At 38.4% G+C, this 17,934-nt stretch overlaps 1 long non-coding RNA gene across 2 annotated transcripts in view; it reads right to left on the bottom strand.

The window, feature by feature from the left end:
- The window catches only part of LOC101904527 (uncharacterized), a 108,620-nt gene that overhangs the window by 58,431 nt on the left and 32,255 nt on the right, over positions 1-17,934 (bottom strand). The gene's annotated exons all lie outside the window — the stretch shown is intronic.

Genomic DNA, 17,934 nt, shown 5'->3' with positions numbered 1-17,934 from the left:
ATAGAGAAGTCAAAAGAGAAAAGTACAAGTCACCTGTAATTCCACCAGCATCAATGACCACTGGTAATGTTTTCTAAATATTTGGAACATATCTTTCTTAGTTTTGGGTCTTACTGTGTATGGGTGTGTGTGTGTAAATATAGATTCATTTCTTCCTAGAAACAAAACTGGGAGTAGAACGGCGGAAAGCTGCAACTAGGAGATAAATAAGTTCTGGAGATCTAATGTACAGCATAGTGATTATAGTCAACAATACCGCCTTATAAAATTCAAAGCTGCTAAGATATTAGATCTTAATTATTCTCAGCACATAATGAGAGAGAGGTATTAGCTAATGCTATAGTGGCAATCACACTGTAGCATAAAATTGTATCATTTCAACCTTAAATTTAACAATTTATGAGCTACATCTCAAAAAAACCTGGGATTATACTATTATTAGGCTTGTCACCTTGTTTCTTGATTTAACAGTTTATTTTGAATGTATGTCCACATCATTAAGTCTTCTTTATTAACACAGTTTTTAATGATGGTTTAATACTGCATTCATTTTATAGATATGTCATATGCTTTACAATGTAATTTCTTCTTTTCTTTTTTACTATAATATAAAATGTTGTAATAAATATTCTGTAAGGTAACAATTTTTGCTCATTTGTAATAATATCTTTGGTATAAATCATTAAAATTTAAATTTTGAAGTTAAACATTATGTAAAAACTAATACTGTAAATCAACTATACTTCAATTAAAAAATTTACAAACTAATATGTGTAAAATAGATAAGCAACAAAGATATACAGTACAGGTAATTATAGCCATTATCTTATAATAACTTTAATGGAGTATAATAATGAAATACTGAATACAGTCACTATGCTGTATATCTAAACTAATAAAATATTGTAAATCAACTATACTTCAATTTTTTAAAAGTTATGCAAAAATGTAAGGTTTTTATACATGCTAATTTCCTTTCAAAAGTATATGTCAGTGTACACATTTTTTTGCAGTATTTACATGTTCATTTTCTAGTATCCTGAACCAGATATTACAGTGCTCAAAACTCTTGGCAAAACAAACGCTACAGCAGTACATAAATACTCCTTTGATTTGCAATTCTTTGTTTCATAGTAAAGTTTAAGTTTTATATGTTGAATGGCCATTTGTAGTTCTTTTTTTTATAAATTGCTTAGTTGATCCTTTGCTGCTTTTACTGCCAAAGTGCTCACTTTTCCCCAATTTTTTTGGCATGAATTTCTGTGTGCACAGACACTGTCAGTTGTTAGTTCCCCCCTTTCATTTAGTCCATTCCTATTCTCTTGCATTTTCCAGGAAGAAATCCTATATTTCATGTCATCTAAACATGATTTAAAATTCTTCTCTTACTTTTCAACAGTAATACTTAGCTGTTGATCCTGTTTTGCCATAGAGATAAAAGTATCTTTTTTATTCCTAGTTTACTGAAAATTCCTTTTAATGATAATTGTTGAATTTTATCAACTGTCTTTTCAGCATCTATTATTGGGGTTTTACCACTTGGTGCATTATACTAGTAAATTTCTTTACATTAATCCAATCCTTAGATAAACTCAGTTGATTATATTTAACATGGTACTGAACTTACTTTAGTAAGTAAGGAAGCATCAGTAATTAAGGGCCTTAGGAAGCATCACTACAAACAAAGCTAGTGGAGGTGATGGAATTCCATTTGAGCTCTTTCAAATCCTGAAAGATGATGCTGTGAAAGTGCTGCACTCAATATGCCAGCAAATTTGGAAAACTCAGCAGTGGCCACAGGACTGGAAAAGGTCAGTTTTCATTCCAATCCCAAAGAAGGGCAATGCCAAAGAATGTTCAAACTACCACACAATTGCACTCATCTCACACGCTAGCAAAGTAATGGTCAAAATTCTCCAAGCCAGGCTTCAACAGTAGGTGAACCGTCAACTTCCAGATGTTCAATCTGGATTTAGAAAAGGCAGAGGAACCAGAGATCAAATTGACAACATCCATTGGATCACAGTAAAAGCAAGAGAATTCCAGAAAAACATCTACTTCTGCTTTATTGATTATGCCAAAGCCTTCGTGTAGATCAGAAAAACCTGTGAAAAATTCTTCAAGAGATTGGAATACCAGACCACCTGACCTGCCTCCTGAGGAATCTGTATGCAGGTCAAGAAGCAACAGTTAGAACTGGACATGGAACAACAGACTGGTTCCAAATTGGGAAAGGAGTACATCAAGGCTGTATATTGTCACCCTGCTTATTTAACTTATATGCAGAGTACATCATGTGAAATGCTGGGCTGGAGGAAGCACAAGCTGGAATCAAGATTTCTGGGAGAAATATCAATAACCTCAGATACACAGATGACACAACCCTTACGGCAGAAAGCAAAGAGGAACTAAAGAGCCTCTTGATGAAAGTGAAAGAGGAGAGGGAAAAAGCTGGCTTAGAACTCAACATTCAGAAAACTAAGGTCATGGCATCTGGTCCCATCACTTCATGGCAAATAGATGGGGAAACAATGGAAACAGTGACAAACTTTATTTTCTTGGGCTCCAAAATCACTGCAGATGGTGACTGTAGCCATGAAATTAAAACACACTTGCAAGAAAAGCTACAACCAACCTAGACAACATATTAAAAAGCAGAGACATTACTTTGCCGACAAAGGTCCATCTAGTCAAGGCTATGGTTTTTCCAGTAGTCATGTATGGATGTGAGAGTCGGACTATAAAGAAAGCTGAGTGCCAAAGAATTGATGCTTTTGAACTGTGGTGTTGGAGAAGACTCTTGAGAGTCTCTTGGACTGCAAGGAGATCCAACCAGTCCATCCTAAAGAAAATCAGTCCTGAATATTCATTGGAAGGACTGATGCTGAAGCTGAAACTCCAATACCTTGGCCTCCTGATGTGAAGAACTGACTCATTGGAAAAGACCCTGATTCTGGGAAGGATTGAAGGTGGGAGGAGAAGGGGCCAACAGAGGATGAAATGGTTGGATGGCATCACCAACAGAATGGACATGAGTTTGAACAAGCTCCAGGAGTTTGTGATGGACAGGGAAGCCTGGTGTCCTGCAGTCCATGGGGTCACAAAGAGTCAGACATGACTGAGTGACTGAACTGAGCTGAAATGACTTTGCTTCTTTTCCCCTTAGATTTTTAGACTTACTTTTATAAGAAGAAAAGCATGTGAGTTCCTTTTCTGGTGATCATTCTCAAAGAGTCTTTTTTGGTCATTATATTGCCACCTTGAAAAACACAAATATTTCCAACATTTTCTATGTATAGAAATACTTTAAAAGCATAAGAAATTAAAATGTTACAGGTAAATAATCTGGACCATACATACATATTTGGCACAAGGAGTTCTCTGAAAACTTTCCAGTTCTTCCATTGTTATTTAAGATTTCATACTTTTTTCTGAATCAATTTAGATTCCTTACAATTTCTAAGAAAAGAAATTCATTCTTTCAGATTTTCTAGTAACTCTCTTGAGCTTTATAGAAAATTTCCCATAAAATATCTATACTTGTTACTATGTTTCCTACATATTTAATACAGAATACATTAATTTTATTCTCATTTTTCCATTAGACTTGCCAGAAATTTTGTTATCTTTTTCAAAGATCATGTTCTTAATTTTTGTTTCTCTTCTTCCTATTTTCTGACTGATCCATCTTATTTACATTTATTAAGTCCTTCTTCTATTTGTTATACTTGTTTTGCTGTTCGTTTTATAACTCTTGAATTGACCAATAAGCTCATTTATTTTTATTCTTAGTTGACAATGAAAACATCTATGGCTATGAATTTTACTCTGAGTACTGCTCTGGCCACATGACATAAGAAGTGTAGATGTACAGAGGCCTCATTATGATTAATTCTCAAAATAGTTATAATCATGGAAAAGGAAAGGATGAAAGTGAAAGTCGCTCACTCATGTCCAACTTTTTGCAACCCCATGTACTATACAGTCCATGGAATTCTCCAGGCCAGAATACTGGAGTGGATAGCTGCTCCCTTCTCCAAGGGATCTTCCCAACCCAGGGATCAAACCCAAGTCTCCTGCATTGCAGGCGGATTCTTTACCAGCTGAGCCACCAGGGAAGCCCAAGAATACTGCAGTGGCTAGCCTATCCCTTCTCCGGGGGATCTTCTCAACCCAGGAATTAAAGCAGGGTCTCCTGCATTGCAGGCAGATTCTTTACCAGCTGAGCTACCAGGGAAGTTATAATCATAGTTTCATTTATTCTATAACTCAGTAATTATTTTGAAAAGTGTTTTCTAAATTTCTAAGTCTTTCTCAGATTTAACTATAAGTATCTATGTATATGCTGTATTTTAAATAGTATTCTTGTTAATCTCAAGTACATTAACTCTTTTTAATTTTAGGATTTATAAAAGAAAGTCTTAAAATTGATGCATTAGTAGCCAAGGATATTTCGGATTAATAACTTCAAATGAGCATCTAACAATATTCTTTTTAAAGGAATTGTGAGAACACTGTGCTGAGTAAATTTCCCTTTTTACAATAAAGGTATCATAGGTAACTATTTCATATTGTTTTAAAGCAAACATATCAAAATATTAAAATGCTATGAAAAGGGAAATTTCTTAAGGTAGTAAGATTTTTATATCAGGATCAAGCAAATTCTTGACTACGAGCTGATGTGCTCATATGTTTGGATTTGTTTGATATTAGCAAAAGGAATCCGTAGATGTGTGGCCCCAAATGACAGGATTGAAAATAAATTGGCTTTTATAGATCCTGTCAGGTGAATAGAAAGACAAAAGCTCAAGTAACTATTATGAGATACTGTCAATAACTCCACTCCAAATCCAAAGACACCACAAGTTACACATCACATCAGTTCAGTTCAGTTCAGTTGCTCAGTCGTGTCCGACTCTTTGCGACCCCATGAATAGAAAGTACTAAAAATAAATTATTAAATAGTTTGATGAAGATTTCAATGAAACAGACGGAAAACAGAATTAAATACTAGAATTCTTGCCTCTCAGCATACTGTCTTTACTTTCTTACACTTCTCAAAATCTTACACAAAGTTTGGGTTTGTTTTGATGCGCAAATTTTAAGTAATGAACTTCCAGAAGGCTCATTTTTATGTAACTTGCTTCATACAGTGCTCATTTCAGCAATTCCACATATAGCAGCCTAATAACTTAATAGAAACAGTGGTAATGATGACAAAGCACTTTCAAACATTCAGAATATGGTCCTATTACTGCCAGTGTTTAGAGTTTCAAGAATGCAGATTAAAAAGTTGAGACTACTATTGCCATGAGCGATACAAAAGGCACTGAGTCTCCTGAGAGAGGAAAGAGAAATTGATTTCTCTGTGCTTTTTCCTACTCCACAACACTACTGGAAAGCAGTTTCTCGGCACGTAACCACCGATCTGGAGAATGAATTAAATATGAGATCACACGAAAAGGAAACACATGAGTTGGTCTTTTGACTCACATAAGATGCCTTTTGAAGTTCATCAGAGCTGTAAATACATGAGGCGGATATATGCTCCATTTACCTGTGATAAAACAAGATGTAGTAGGGGGGCCAATGTCCCTTTTGAATTTTGACCCTGATTATTCTGCTTCATTGTCACAAATTTACTAAACCTAGAGTACCTAAATCTACTACAGCAAACTGTAAAACCATTTAAAATACATTACTTTATACATTTTTAGTGGTTTTTGCATAATTTATCTGGCTATGCCACATTTAAAAGAAACCAGATGAAACCTTTAATCATGGATTATGGAAATCTTTTTTAAGAAAAAACTCTACACTTCAAAAATTAGCATCTCAATTACATTTAGAGTCACTCACTTTCTAGAATAGAAGTTGTGTATTTTTAATCAAATGTGATCCTTCATAGTTAAATTAGAGTGAAATTGATACATCTACATAATAAACAATTTCAAGAAGTTTCTAATAATTACAAAATATTTTCAGAATAATGAGAAAGGTGACAAAAACAGCTATCATTGGGTTAAGATACATATGGAGGTAAGAGATGTTTCCCTCTGTGCAAATCTATTATCTTTTAACCCAGTGGTTCTCAGTCAGGGGTGATTTTTCCCCCAGAGAACATTCGGAAATATCTGGAGGCAATTTCAGTTGTTACAAATGTGGGGGGCAGGGATAGAGAGCTCTCTGGCATTGAATGGGTAGGTAGAGACCAGGGATGCTGCTAAACATCCTGCAATGCACAGGACAGCCTTCTCCCTGCTCCACCCCACTCCATAACAAAGAGTTATCTGGCCCCAAATGTCAATAATGCAAGGCTGAGGAACCCTGTTTTAACCTAAAGATGCCACTTCCATGTGCAGATGCTTTTGGGTAATGGACCATGCATTCCTTCCTAACTATCAGATCAGAAACAGCAACTTGGGCTCTAGTATATTGGAGACAATATTCGGCACTGACACCTTGGTAACTGGCATCATTGCTTTTATTGTTTACTGTACAAATAAATAAGTTGTGTGTCATATTCGAGGAAAACCTCCTAGCTGTATATGTAGTTTGTTTTCTCATTATCTGCTTATATATGAGATCAGGTTCAATGATCCGGGTTCAGCCTTGACTGCTCTGTAGAAGCTGCTTCTTGGGAGTGCACAGTCTACTTTAAAGAGCTCTCAACTTGGACACGTCAGTCTTATATGGAAAAGAATGCAGAATTTGCATTTAACTTTTACAATTGCTTGTGCAGATGAGGTTTTTCTTAGACTTGAATCTTTCCTCTTTTAAAACTCTGTTTTCCTCTGTGGTAACCACAGCATTTCGGTATATTCTAATGAAGCCTCCCCCTGACTTCATATTATCATTAGCCTGACTTATCAATTTTACTAACTCCCATACTTTATATTTGGAGTTATTCCATTAACATAACTAATAAGTAGGAAAAAAGAACCAGTTAAAGACCTAAATAATATTTCTCTAAAGATTATCATTTCATAAACTTATGGGATACTGGTATCTCATTTTATATAATATATAATATGTATTATAATATATCATTATATACCTCTCATTTTATATAATATATATTATATAATTTTTTCATCATATGTACTATAAGCTTATAATTTATCACTTGCTCTATATTCTGAATTTACTACTTCAATAAGCTCATTTATTTTGTTAAGATGGCTAATGAGAATGTAGAAGAGTACAACCTATGATCTTTATTTCTAATTAAACCTCAGTTAATATCATTGTTACTATAACTGATTAATTTTATCTTATCTCACCTACTTTATCTGACTTGCCTAATTAAAATTTCATTTTATTTTTCTGTTTAAGGCTTATGGGGAAAAATCGTGCTTCAATTTTTAGTATGTATTTTGTGGCTAGATTTTGTTCCTTTTAAATATCCCCTCCTTGAATAAACATTTAACTGTTAATATTAAGTAACAAGATTGAAAATGCTTTATAAGAAGAGACCACATGCTGGCAGCATCTTCCTCTAGAGACCAATGAGTTGATTCCAACAAATGGTGTCTGAGGAGGAAGCCACCTCTCCCCTCCTTGTGTCCCCATTGGGGTCCTGCAGGCCCTCACTTTCTACAACATCCTCCAGTTTATTACCTTGAAACTTGGCCAAAAACATCTTTAACTAAAACTCATGATCACTGCCAGTATCACTGTGCATTTCATGCATCATCTTGCACTCATACTTAATGCTTGGCCCATGCATTTAATAATTACTCAAAGGTTGGTTTTAATAATAATGTTAAACTACAGATTTTTGATGGAAAGTTGGAGTCTGTATAGCTTTGGATGTACTGAATGGTTCTATAAGATCTAGCTAGGAAATAAGAATAATGAATAATGGAATTTTAAAACTTAGTAGTAATAAATGAGTTGAGGTCTTTCTAATCACTTTTTATTTTAAGCAAGATACAAGCAATGACAACACTTGTTAAATGTATTAAAGGCTGGGTGACATATAATTTAAATTTAAGGAATGGACTTGCCATGCAAGAGCCATCAGGATAACCTCATGAGTTAGTGGCATCTGGGCATAGGGCTCCTAGTTTTGGCCTCATCCAAGTAAGCTTATATGCAGAGTACATCACGAGAAATGCAGGGCTGGATGAACCACAAGCTGGAATCAAGACTGCCAGGAGAAATATCAATAACCTCACATATGCAGATAACACCACCCTTATGGCAGAAAGTGAAGAAGAACTAAAGAGCCTCTTGATGAAAGTGAAAGAGGAGAGTGAAAAATTTGGCTTAAAGCTCAACATTCAGAAAACTAAGACCATGGCATCCGGTCCCATTACTTCATGGCAAATAGATGGGGAAACAGTGGAAACAGTGGCTGACTTTATTTTGGGGGGCTCCAAAATCACTGCAGATGGTGACTGCAGCCATGAAATTAAAAGAAACTTACTTCTTAGAAGAAAAGTTATGACCAACTTAGATAGCATATTAAAAAGCAGAGACATTACTTTGCCAACAAAGGTCCATCTAGTCAAGGTTATGGTTTTTCCAGTGGTCATGTATGGATGTGAGAGTTGGACTGTGAAGAAAGCTGAGTCCCGAACAATTGATGCTTTTGAACTGTGGTGTTGGAGAAGACTCTTGAGAGTCCCTTAGACTGCAAGGAGCTCAAACCAGTCCATCCTAAAGGAAATCAATCCTGAATATTCATTGGAAAGACTGATGTTGAAGCTGAAACTCCAATACTTTGGGCACCTGATGAGAAGAGCTTCTCATTTGAAAAGACCCTGATGCTGGGAAAGATTGAAGGCAGGAGGAGAAGGGGATGACAGAGGATGAGATGGTTGGATGGCATCACCGACTCAATGGGCATGAGTTTGAGTAAACTCTGGGAGTTGGTGATGGACAGGGAGGCCTGGCATGCTGTAGTCCATGGGGTCACAAAGAGTCAGACACAACTGACCAATTGAACTGAACTGAACTGAAGTAAGCTAAGGACTAGCCCTCTTTGCAAATTTCACTTAATTACTTAACAGTATTTATCTTATAAGCTTTTGTGAGTGTCAAATAAGATCTATATGCTTTATGCTTAAACAATTCCTGGCATATAGTAGTCATTCAATCAATGCTAACTATACTACTATTAATAATAAATTATATAACACGTTCATATTTTGAGGAAAAAATGGAGCAAATGTTGGTGAAGGGTAGATATAAAAGACAAACTCAACAAGTGAAAATTTCCAATTGGCATTTAAAATATGAAGGTACAGGAATCTGGGCTAATGATGTGGATACACATAAGGAAACTAGTCCAGGGACAGTGACAGGTCAAGGAAACTATGACCCCTGGACAGCAGACTCCTGTTATACCACCACAGATATTACACTGCTGCTAGAACCCAAACAGGCAGCCCTCTTTTCTGAAATAGTAATCTTGGGACCAAGATATAGGTTAGTCTTTTCCCTTCTTTCCAGCTGCTTCAATTTTGGCCTCTTCACTAAAGGCAGGGAGATATTCATAATGTAAGAACTACTTTTCGACATGTGGGGAAAAATGTCCAGAGTTACAAACTAAGTACAGTAAACAGAGTTAGGCTTCTCCTTTTGTAAACCTGACTGATTCATCATATCCTTAAGCATTTACTGCTTTATGATTCACTGAGCTCTTGCTGAACTTCCATTATTAACTCTGACATGGTGTCTGGCACTTGCTAGGAATTTTACACAAGTGAACTGGATTTGGTCTTAACCAAATATTCATTGAGCATCAGCTATATGGTCAGCAGTACTGCAGTCAGAGATGGCGAATGTCCTTGAGAAGCATAAAGTATCGAACTGACAAGTAAGGAAGGACAATACTAGTTTTTCACTTTTTAAAAATTTGTAAACTGACAAAGGAACACACAAAAATGCAGTGCTACAATGATTTTTGGAGCTTTGGTGAAAGTTTCTGGAGGAGGCGATGTTCAGGCTTAGCCTTGTACAATAGATCAGCATCAGAGAGGAGAAAGAACCCAGAGAGAGAAGGTCCTGCGTGGAGACGCAGGGCAGAATGTCTGTAAGTGTGGATGGGTTGTGGGAAGCTGGAGGGAAGGGTTGGGACCAGGTAATAAGTGCTTTTACAGACTCTTCCAAGGAGTGTGGACTTCAACTGGTGGCCACCGAAAAGCAAGTTAATGTGCTTAGGTTAGTAGAGACATGCTAAGATCTGCCTATATGACCAGTATGGTGCATAGTATGGGAGAGACCAGTGCCAAGATGCCAGCCATAAGCCAGCTGTAACAAGTCAGGGAGGAAGTGGTGGTGCATTAGTGAGGACAGTGCCAATTGGTGTGGAGAAGTGGGGACAGATGCAAGAGACCTTTAGGAGGCAGAAACTACAGGGCCTCGGAGTCACTGATTATGACTGATTGTGGAGAGTGTGGATGTGAAGGCAGTCAAGAACCACAGGGATGTCTAGCCTGGGAAAACTGAGTAGAAGGAAACAGTGCTACTCTGCTCACAGATCAGAAGGGGCAGGAAGGAAGGAGAGAGTGAGGTCAGCAGGATGCGCATCAAGGTTGAGAGACTTACAACGAGGAGCAAGGAGACAGCTGATGTGCTCAGCTCTTCTGTTCCTTGTGTTCTTGGAATCCACTCATCTGTTCTAAGTCAAAACTTGTTCCCAAAGTCCCTTGGATCTGATCCTCCACCAGGGCAACCACCTCCTCCTCACTCCCATCCTGAGAAAGCTTTCTTTTTCTGGGCTTTTATGGTCACGTCACTTAGCTCAGGAACTGGTTTTTCAGATTACATAGCACCTACCTCAACCCCACTGGCTTTCTTCCTCATATCTGCTCATAATTTAAAATAGCACAGAACACTGCAGAATTAGTAAACCTGAATGAAAACTGATATATCCTTCAGTCCAGGGTGTGGAAACAATAACTTAGGTCCAGAGAGGGTGGCATAGTCAATGTCACCTATTATGCTCAAACTCCCCTTCTCCTGCTTCCACTTTTCATTCATTTGTTCTACTAATTCTTGTCCTTTTTTTCCTCCCTACAGAGCCTCACTGGCGCCCCCTGGTTGTTAGAGGCACTATGAGCTGCCACACTAAAAAAAAACTGCACACTAAAAACTCAGTCATGAGTCCTGTTCTGCCTTCCTTGTTCTCCTTCTTGTTGTTTATATTGAGGTCATCGGGCTTCCCTGGTGGCTCAATGGTAAAGAATCCGCCTGCCAATGCAGGAGACACGGGTTTGATCCGTGGGTAGGGAAGATCCCCTGGAAAGGGAAACGGCAACCCACTCCAGTATTCTCGCCTGGGGAATCCCATGAACAGAGGAGCCTGGTGGGTTATAGTCCATGGGGTCGTAAAGAGTCCGACATGACTGAGCGAGTAAACAACAACATTTCCACATCGAAATCTTCATTCGCACCCCAGGGCCTGTGACAGAGAATCTGAAATCTCTGGCCTCTAAAATCTGAACCCAGTAGTCGGATGCACCTACACTATTGCCTCCACTCTGAGCCATTCTACCAGCCAGTACCAGCTACCTTTGTTCTTTGTATATTTATACTATATTTTTAACTTGAATACTATGAAATGTTTCTTTTTTTTTAACCTTTAAATGTCTTAGCCGTAATTCCAGGTCTACCTCTACTATCACTTTCTTTGAGAAACCTTTCTTATCCTTTTTTGGGTAAAGTTTAAAAATAGTCCAATCTAACTTTTTATCCTTTCCTCCTGTATTCTCATAGTATTTTTTTTCACATTCATACATGCAGCTATAGCCAACATGATTTACTTTTGTATCCTACAAAATTGAAACTTCCTAGAGGGCAAAACTATATTTGGTTCTTTTTTTTTTTTTTTTTTTTTGCATTTCTCATGGTCCATGAATATTTGACTGCTAAATTGACTAATTCTTATCATAAACTGGATTTCTAAGCTCCAAACTGTTGGAAATGAAGTGTCTTGGGTGCATTATAATTTTTTTTCTCATTCCTAGATAGAAGAAAAAAACTTCCTAGATGGGTAAAAAGAAAACCAACTTTATGATAGCATTTATCATAAACAAGACTTTAAAATTATTTTTGTGTTTATCTTTATATTCTATGCTCTACTTTAAGATGAGAAAATCTCATGATATTCAATCCTAGGATATTCAAAAGATTCATCAAATTTTACAGGTTAACAGTCACAACCATTATGAACTTTGACTTATTTTTCAGACTAACATTATTTTATTTCAGTGAAAGTTAATCACTACTGCTGGGAAATGAAAACTAAACAAACTGAGTAACTATAATTTTGCCCAAGTTGTATTCCTAGAGTGGGGATCTAAAGAACATTTTCTTGAAAGGGGTGCATGTGTATCTGTGTGTCTGTGAATTAAGACAAATAAATTATATTAAGTCCCATGCAGTAAAAGCAAGGATGGACTAAGTCTTCTGATATTTTCTCTTAGATGTTCAATTATCTACATTGCTTCTTGGATGTTATATTGAAATTTTTTCATGCTCTTGGCCTATAATGCTTGTTTTTCCAGGCCAAAATTCTTTTTTTTTTTTTTGGCCATGCCTAGTGGCATGTGGGGTTTCCTTGGTAGCTCAGCTGGTAAAGAATCCACCTGCAATGCAGGAGACCCCAGTTCAGTTCCTGGGTCAGCAAGATCCCCTGGAAAAGAGATAGGCTACCTACTCCAGTGTTCTTGGGCTTCCCTGGTGACTCAGATGGTAAAGAATCCACCTGTAATGCAGGAGACCTGGGTTCGATCCCTGGGTTGGGAAGATCCCCTGGAGGAGGGCATGGCAACCCACTCCAGTATTCTTGTCTGGAGAACCCCCATGGATAGAGGAGCCTGGTGGGCTACAGTCCATGGGGTCACAAAGAGTCGGACATGACTGGGCGACTGAACTGACTGATACTTTACTCAGAGTCCACTGATGTTAATGTTAATATCATCCCTCCCCAACCCACCTTCACAGAAGCATCCAGAATAATGTTTGAGTGACACTGAGCACTGTAGCCCAACAAAGTGACACATAAACTTAACTATTACACCTTGTTGCCCCAAATTTCTTGTCTCTCCCACAGTTCTCTGTTCTTGTCCACAATCTTTCACTCCCTCCCAGAGTTCCTTCTCTCATCATTCTTTTCTATCAAATAATTATTTTTCTCCCACAATTTTTCCTTTACTTACAAAATTCCCCATTGTCTCCCACACTTCTCCATTCTCTTCTATAATTATCCCTTTCTCTCACAATTTTCTGTTCTGTTCCACAATTTCCCATTTTCTCCTAAATTGGGCAATTCTTTCTCCTAAAAAAGTGTTCATTCTCTCTCACAAGTCTCTGCTCTCTCACACAATTGTTTATTATAGCAAGTAACTAAAAATCTTCTAATTCTATCTTTAAATGTGTATTTCTACCTGCCTATGAATTCTCTGAAGATGGAAAAATCATATGTTTCATATAACATACTATATATTTCTCTCCTCTATATCAGTACTACTCAAAATGTGTCCTACCACCTGGTGCCAATTCTGACAGTTACTAGGATGAGAAGAGGAACTTGCCCCAGAAGGGAAAACAACTCAGTGTTTGCTTCATCAGTGAAGTCTTGCTATGAAGAAAAGAAAATGTTATCCTAACTAAACATTGTCCTTAGTGACAGATCAGATTTACATTCTAGTTCAAGTTTCTTATCTCAGTTTGGACCAGTAACTAACAGTTACTGGTACCTGAGAAGCACTGCCTTTTTTTCCATTTATAATCTAGTTCCTGGTGTGTAAATAAACAGTCACTGAAGTAGTTGATACATGGGCACTGAAGAGATAAAGAAATCGGTGAATCTTGAATAACATCATTCATCCAGCAACATTGAAAGAGCATCCACAGATGTGCCAGGTACTGTGTTAAGTGCTGGGAATACAAAGTTGAACCAACTGGTCAAAGTCCCTGCTCTCATGGTATTTACATTTAGTAAACAATCAACAAACAATCCAGTATACAAACATATATATATGTTTGTATACTGGATTGTTTGTTGATTATATATATATAATTATATATATAATTATATATATATAATTTCCAATAGTGAGATATAACATGAAGAAAATTAAACAAATAATGTGACAGAGAGGGAGAAGTTAGGCTGCTATTCAAAGTGTCTTTTGTAAACATCAGGTTTATATCTCCTGGGAGATTCCTTGAAAGGCAGAACTTCAGTGCAGATTCCGGAACCACTGAGAGGCTCCACTGTAACAAGATCTCCAGGTGACCCATACACCCAGTACACACTGAGAGGCTCTAGATATAACATCAGATATGGATGTTAAGAGAGACATCTCTAAAGAGATGCCATTTTAGCTGAACCCTGAAAGATGAGAAAAAGCAGCCATGTAAATCTAGGCAAAGAATAGTCCAAACAATGGGAAAGGTGAAGGAAAATGTTCTGAGATAGGAGTGGACAAGGGAAGACCAGTGTGGATGGGACAGAGTTTGAGAGAGGGACCTTGAACTCTCTACTGTCAGGTATTTATCAAAAGCCCTGGAGAACTGTGGGTTTTCCTGGTGGCTCAGGCGGAAAAGAATCTGCCTGTGATGAGGGAGACCTGGGTTCATTCCCTGGTTCAGGAAGATCTCTTGAAGAAGGGAGTGGCTACCCACTTCAGTATTCTTGCCTGGAGAATCCTATGGACAGAGGAGCCTGGCAGGCTACAGTCCATGGGGTTGCAAAGAGTGAGACATGACTGAGTGACTAACACTACGTCTAGAGAACTGTAGATTTGGAGTGACTATACAAAAGCCCTGTTTCCACTGTTTCCCCATCTATTTGCCATGAAGTGATAGGACTTTATTTTTTGGGGCTCCAAAATCACTGCAGATGGTGACTGCAGCCATGAAATTAAAAGACGCTTACTCCTTGGAAGGAAAGTTATGACCAACCTAGACAGCATATTAAAAAGCAGAGACATTACCAACAAAGGTCCATCTAGTCAAGGCTATGGTTTTTCCAGTGGTCATGTAGGGATGTGAGAGTTGGACTGTGAAGAAGGCTGAGCACCGAAGAATTGATGCTTTTGAACTGTGGTGTTGGAGAAGACTTTTGAGAGTCCCTTGGACTGCAAGGAGATCCAACCAGTCCATCCTAAAGGAAATCAGTCTTGGGTGTTCATTGGAAGGACTGATGCTGAAGCTGAAACTCCAATACTTTGGCCACCTGATGCGAAGAGCTGACTCATTTGAAAAGACCCTGATGCTGGGAAAGATTGAGGGCAGGAGGAGAAGGGGCTGACAGAGGATGAGATGGTTGGATGGCACCACCAACTCAATGGACATGAGTTTGGGTAAACTCCAGGAGTTGGTGATGGACAGGGAGGCCTGGTGTGCTGCGGTTCATGGGGTCGCAAGGAGTCAGACACGACTGAGTGACTGAACTGAATTGAACTGATACAAAAGCCCTGGATCAAGACCTCTTTTCTACAAATCAGGGACACCAGATAGGGTTTTGCATGCAGCCACTCACCCATTCTGCACCCATGATAGACATTGTTAATCAATCACAGAACTTCTTCCTTCTGAGTCTAGACAAAGCCACAAAAGTCAACAGTTATTCAAGCAGCCACTACAAATGACTCCAAGTTGACATATGAGTTGAAACATATTTGCCATCCTGGGGAGAAATTATCAAATTGCTACCCTGAATTAAGTCAGACCATTAAGGGTCTGTGTATTTGGATGAACAGAAAAGTTTTGATAGTTCATAGGACTGATTAATGTGCTGTGCTTAGTGATTGTGCCAACAGTTTACATTGAGGGGACCTGTGTTTAATTCCGTATTTCCCACTTAGGTTACAACATCATCTACACAGAGAAATGGGATTTCTTCCAGGACTAAAATTCAAGAAACACTTCATTTCTAAAAGAACAAAAGGTTGATTTTTATCTTATGAACATTGAAAGACCTTTGCTGCTGCTGCTGCTAAGTCGCTTCAGTCATGTCAGACTCTGTGCGAACCCATAGACGGCAGCCCACCAGGTTCCCCCGTCCCTGGGATTCTCCAGGCAAGAACACTGGAGTAGGTTGCCATTTCCTTCTCCAATGCATGAAAGTGAAAAGTGAAAGTGAAGTCGCTCAGTCGTGCCTGACTCTTAGTGACCCCATGGACTGCAGCCTACCAGGCTCCTCTGCCCATGGGATTTTCCAGGCAAGAGTACTGGAGTGGGTTGCCATTGCCTTCTCCGTGGAAGACCTTTAAATGATAGCTGTTTCCGTGTTTCTATTGCCATTCATAAGCTTGGGGGGCAAATCTCTGGTTGCTCTTAAACAACTATTTTGGATCTGATGGCCTATTCACTTAAAAGCTAATCTTATCATCAGCTGCATTATTCTCCTTCCATTAAGTTCTGCTTTCCCTGGTTCCTTTAACTATTTCATTTATCCAGTAATACCTATATTTTAGTAAACTACTTCAAATCATTTGTGGAAGGAGGTGAAGTATGACTAACTGCACAAAAATCGACTCATTAATTTGTACAGCCTGTATTTGGACCAGTTTCTGTGAGTTCATTTTTAGGGCAAAAAATGACTGACAGTTGAAATATTTTATAAATGAGACAGAGTTTTCAGGGTCAGGGTGAGCTTAATGAAAGCGTTCAGTTGAAAAAATGTTCTTTTCTCTGTGTTCCTTCTAGCACAATACTGTGAATATTCCCACTATCTTCAAGCCAGAAATGCAGTGGAGGGTGGGAAGAGAACAAAAAGTAACCAAATATGCTATCATAAAATCTTTATTTGTTGGCTTTTGAAGATATAGTGAAAGTCGCTCAGTCCTGTCTGACTCTTTGTGACCCCATGGACTATACAGTCCATGGAATTCTCCAGGCCAGAATACTGGAGTGGGCAGCCTTTCCCTTCTCCAGGGGATCTTCCCAGCCCAGGGATCGAACCTCAGATTCTTTACCAGTTGAGCCACAAGGGAATCCCTTATATATTTGAAGATATACAAGTAGCAAATTTTATTGCTTAGAAGGGGAAATGTTATCTTTCTACACAAAAGGGTTTCAGTGAAGATTTACTGAGAATTTATTGTGTAAAGAAGCATACTAAGTCCTATAAAAGTTTGCTCCTATGTTTGCTCCCCCAAAATATTCCTATTAATCAAATCAGGAAGACCTGTGATTACCAAATCCTTTTCTACCTATCAATTTATCGCCACATCTTTTTCTCATCATTTCTTGTCATGTCCCAATCCAAGTTGGAACTACTTCATTTTGCAACTCCTTGAGGCTCGTCAGGGGAGCATGTACTCAATAAATATGATTTGAGTGAATGAATCAAACATTTCTGTACAGGGGTGGGAAAGCTTGTTATAACCTCTATACACTTTTCTTGTGGACCCAGAGTTGTAAATGGAGAGAATGCGGCTAGCAGAACAATGTGGCAACCTGAGTTTCAGTCTAAATGTGATAATGTCTTGACAGGCCTTAGACAGCAAGAGCTCACTGGAGCCAGAGGCATCAGGAAATACATGAGTTCTGCTTACTCCATTGATCTCCTAGCCTTTAAGGTCCCATGAGGGACTAGAAGGGGCTTCCCAGGTGGCGCTAGTGGTAAAGAACCTGCCTGCCAACGCAGGAGACATAAGAGATGCGGGTTCCACCCCTGGGTTAGGAAAATCCCCTGAAGAGGCCACGGCAACCCACTCCAGTATTCTTGCTTGGAGAATCCCATGGACAGTGGCTTACGGTCCATAGGGTCACAAAGAGTCGGATACTACTGAAGCGACTTAGCAAGCATGCACAAGGGACTAGAAAGAACGCGGGTGACAGTTCTGGTTTAAAGAACTTGAAAACTCACTGGGATGGCACGGTTCCTTAATTCCAGTCTGGAGGACATGAAAACTGGGTCAAAGAAACTGGGGTAAAGTGGAAATGCAAACTAGAGGAAAGAATCAC

The sequence above is a fragment of the Bos taurus genome, chromosome X (assembly GCF_002263795.3).
Source record: "Bos taurus isolate L1 Dominette 01449 registration number 42190680 breed Hereford chromosome X, ARS-UCD2.0, whole genome shotgun sequence".
Taxonomy (NCBI): Eukaryota; Metazoa; Chordata; class Mammalia; order Artiodactyla; family Bovidae; genus Bos; species Bos taurus.
The sequence above is the reverse complement of the archived record's forward strand: the minus strand, read 5'-3'. Positions and strand labels throughout refer to the sequence as shown.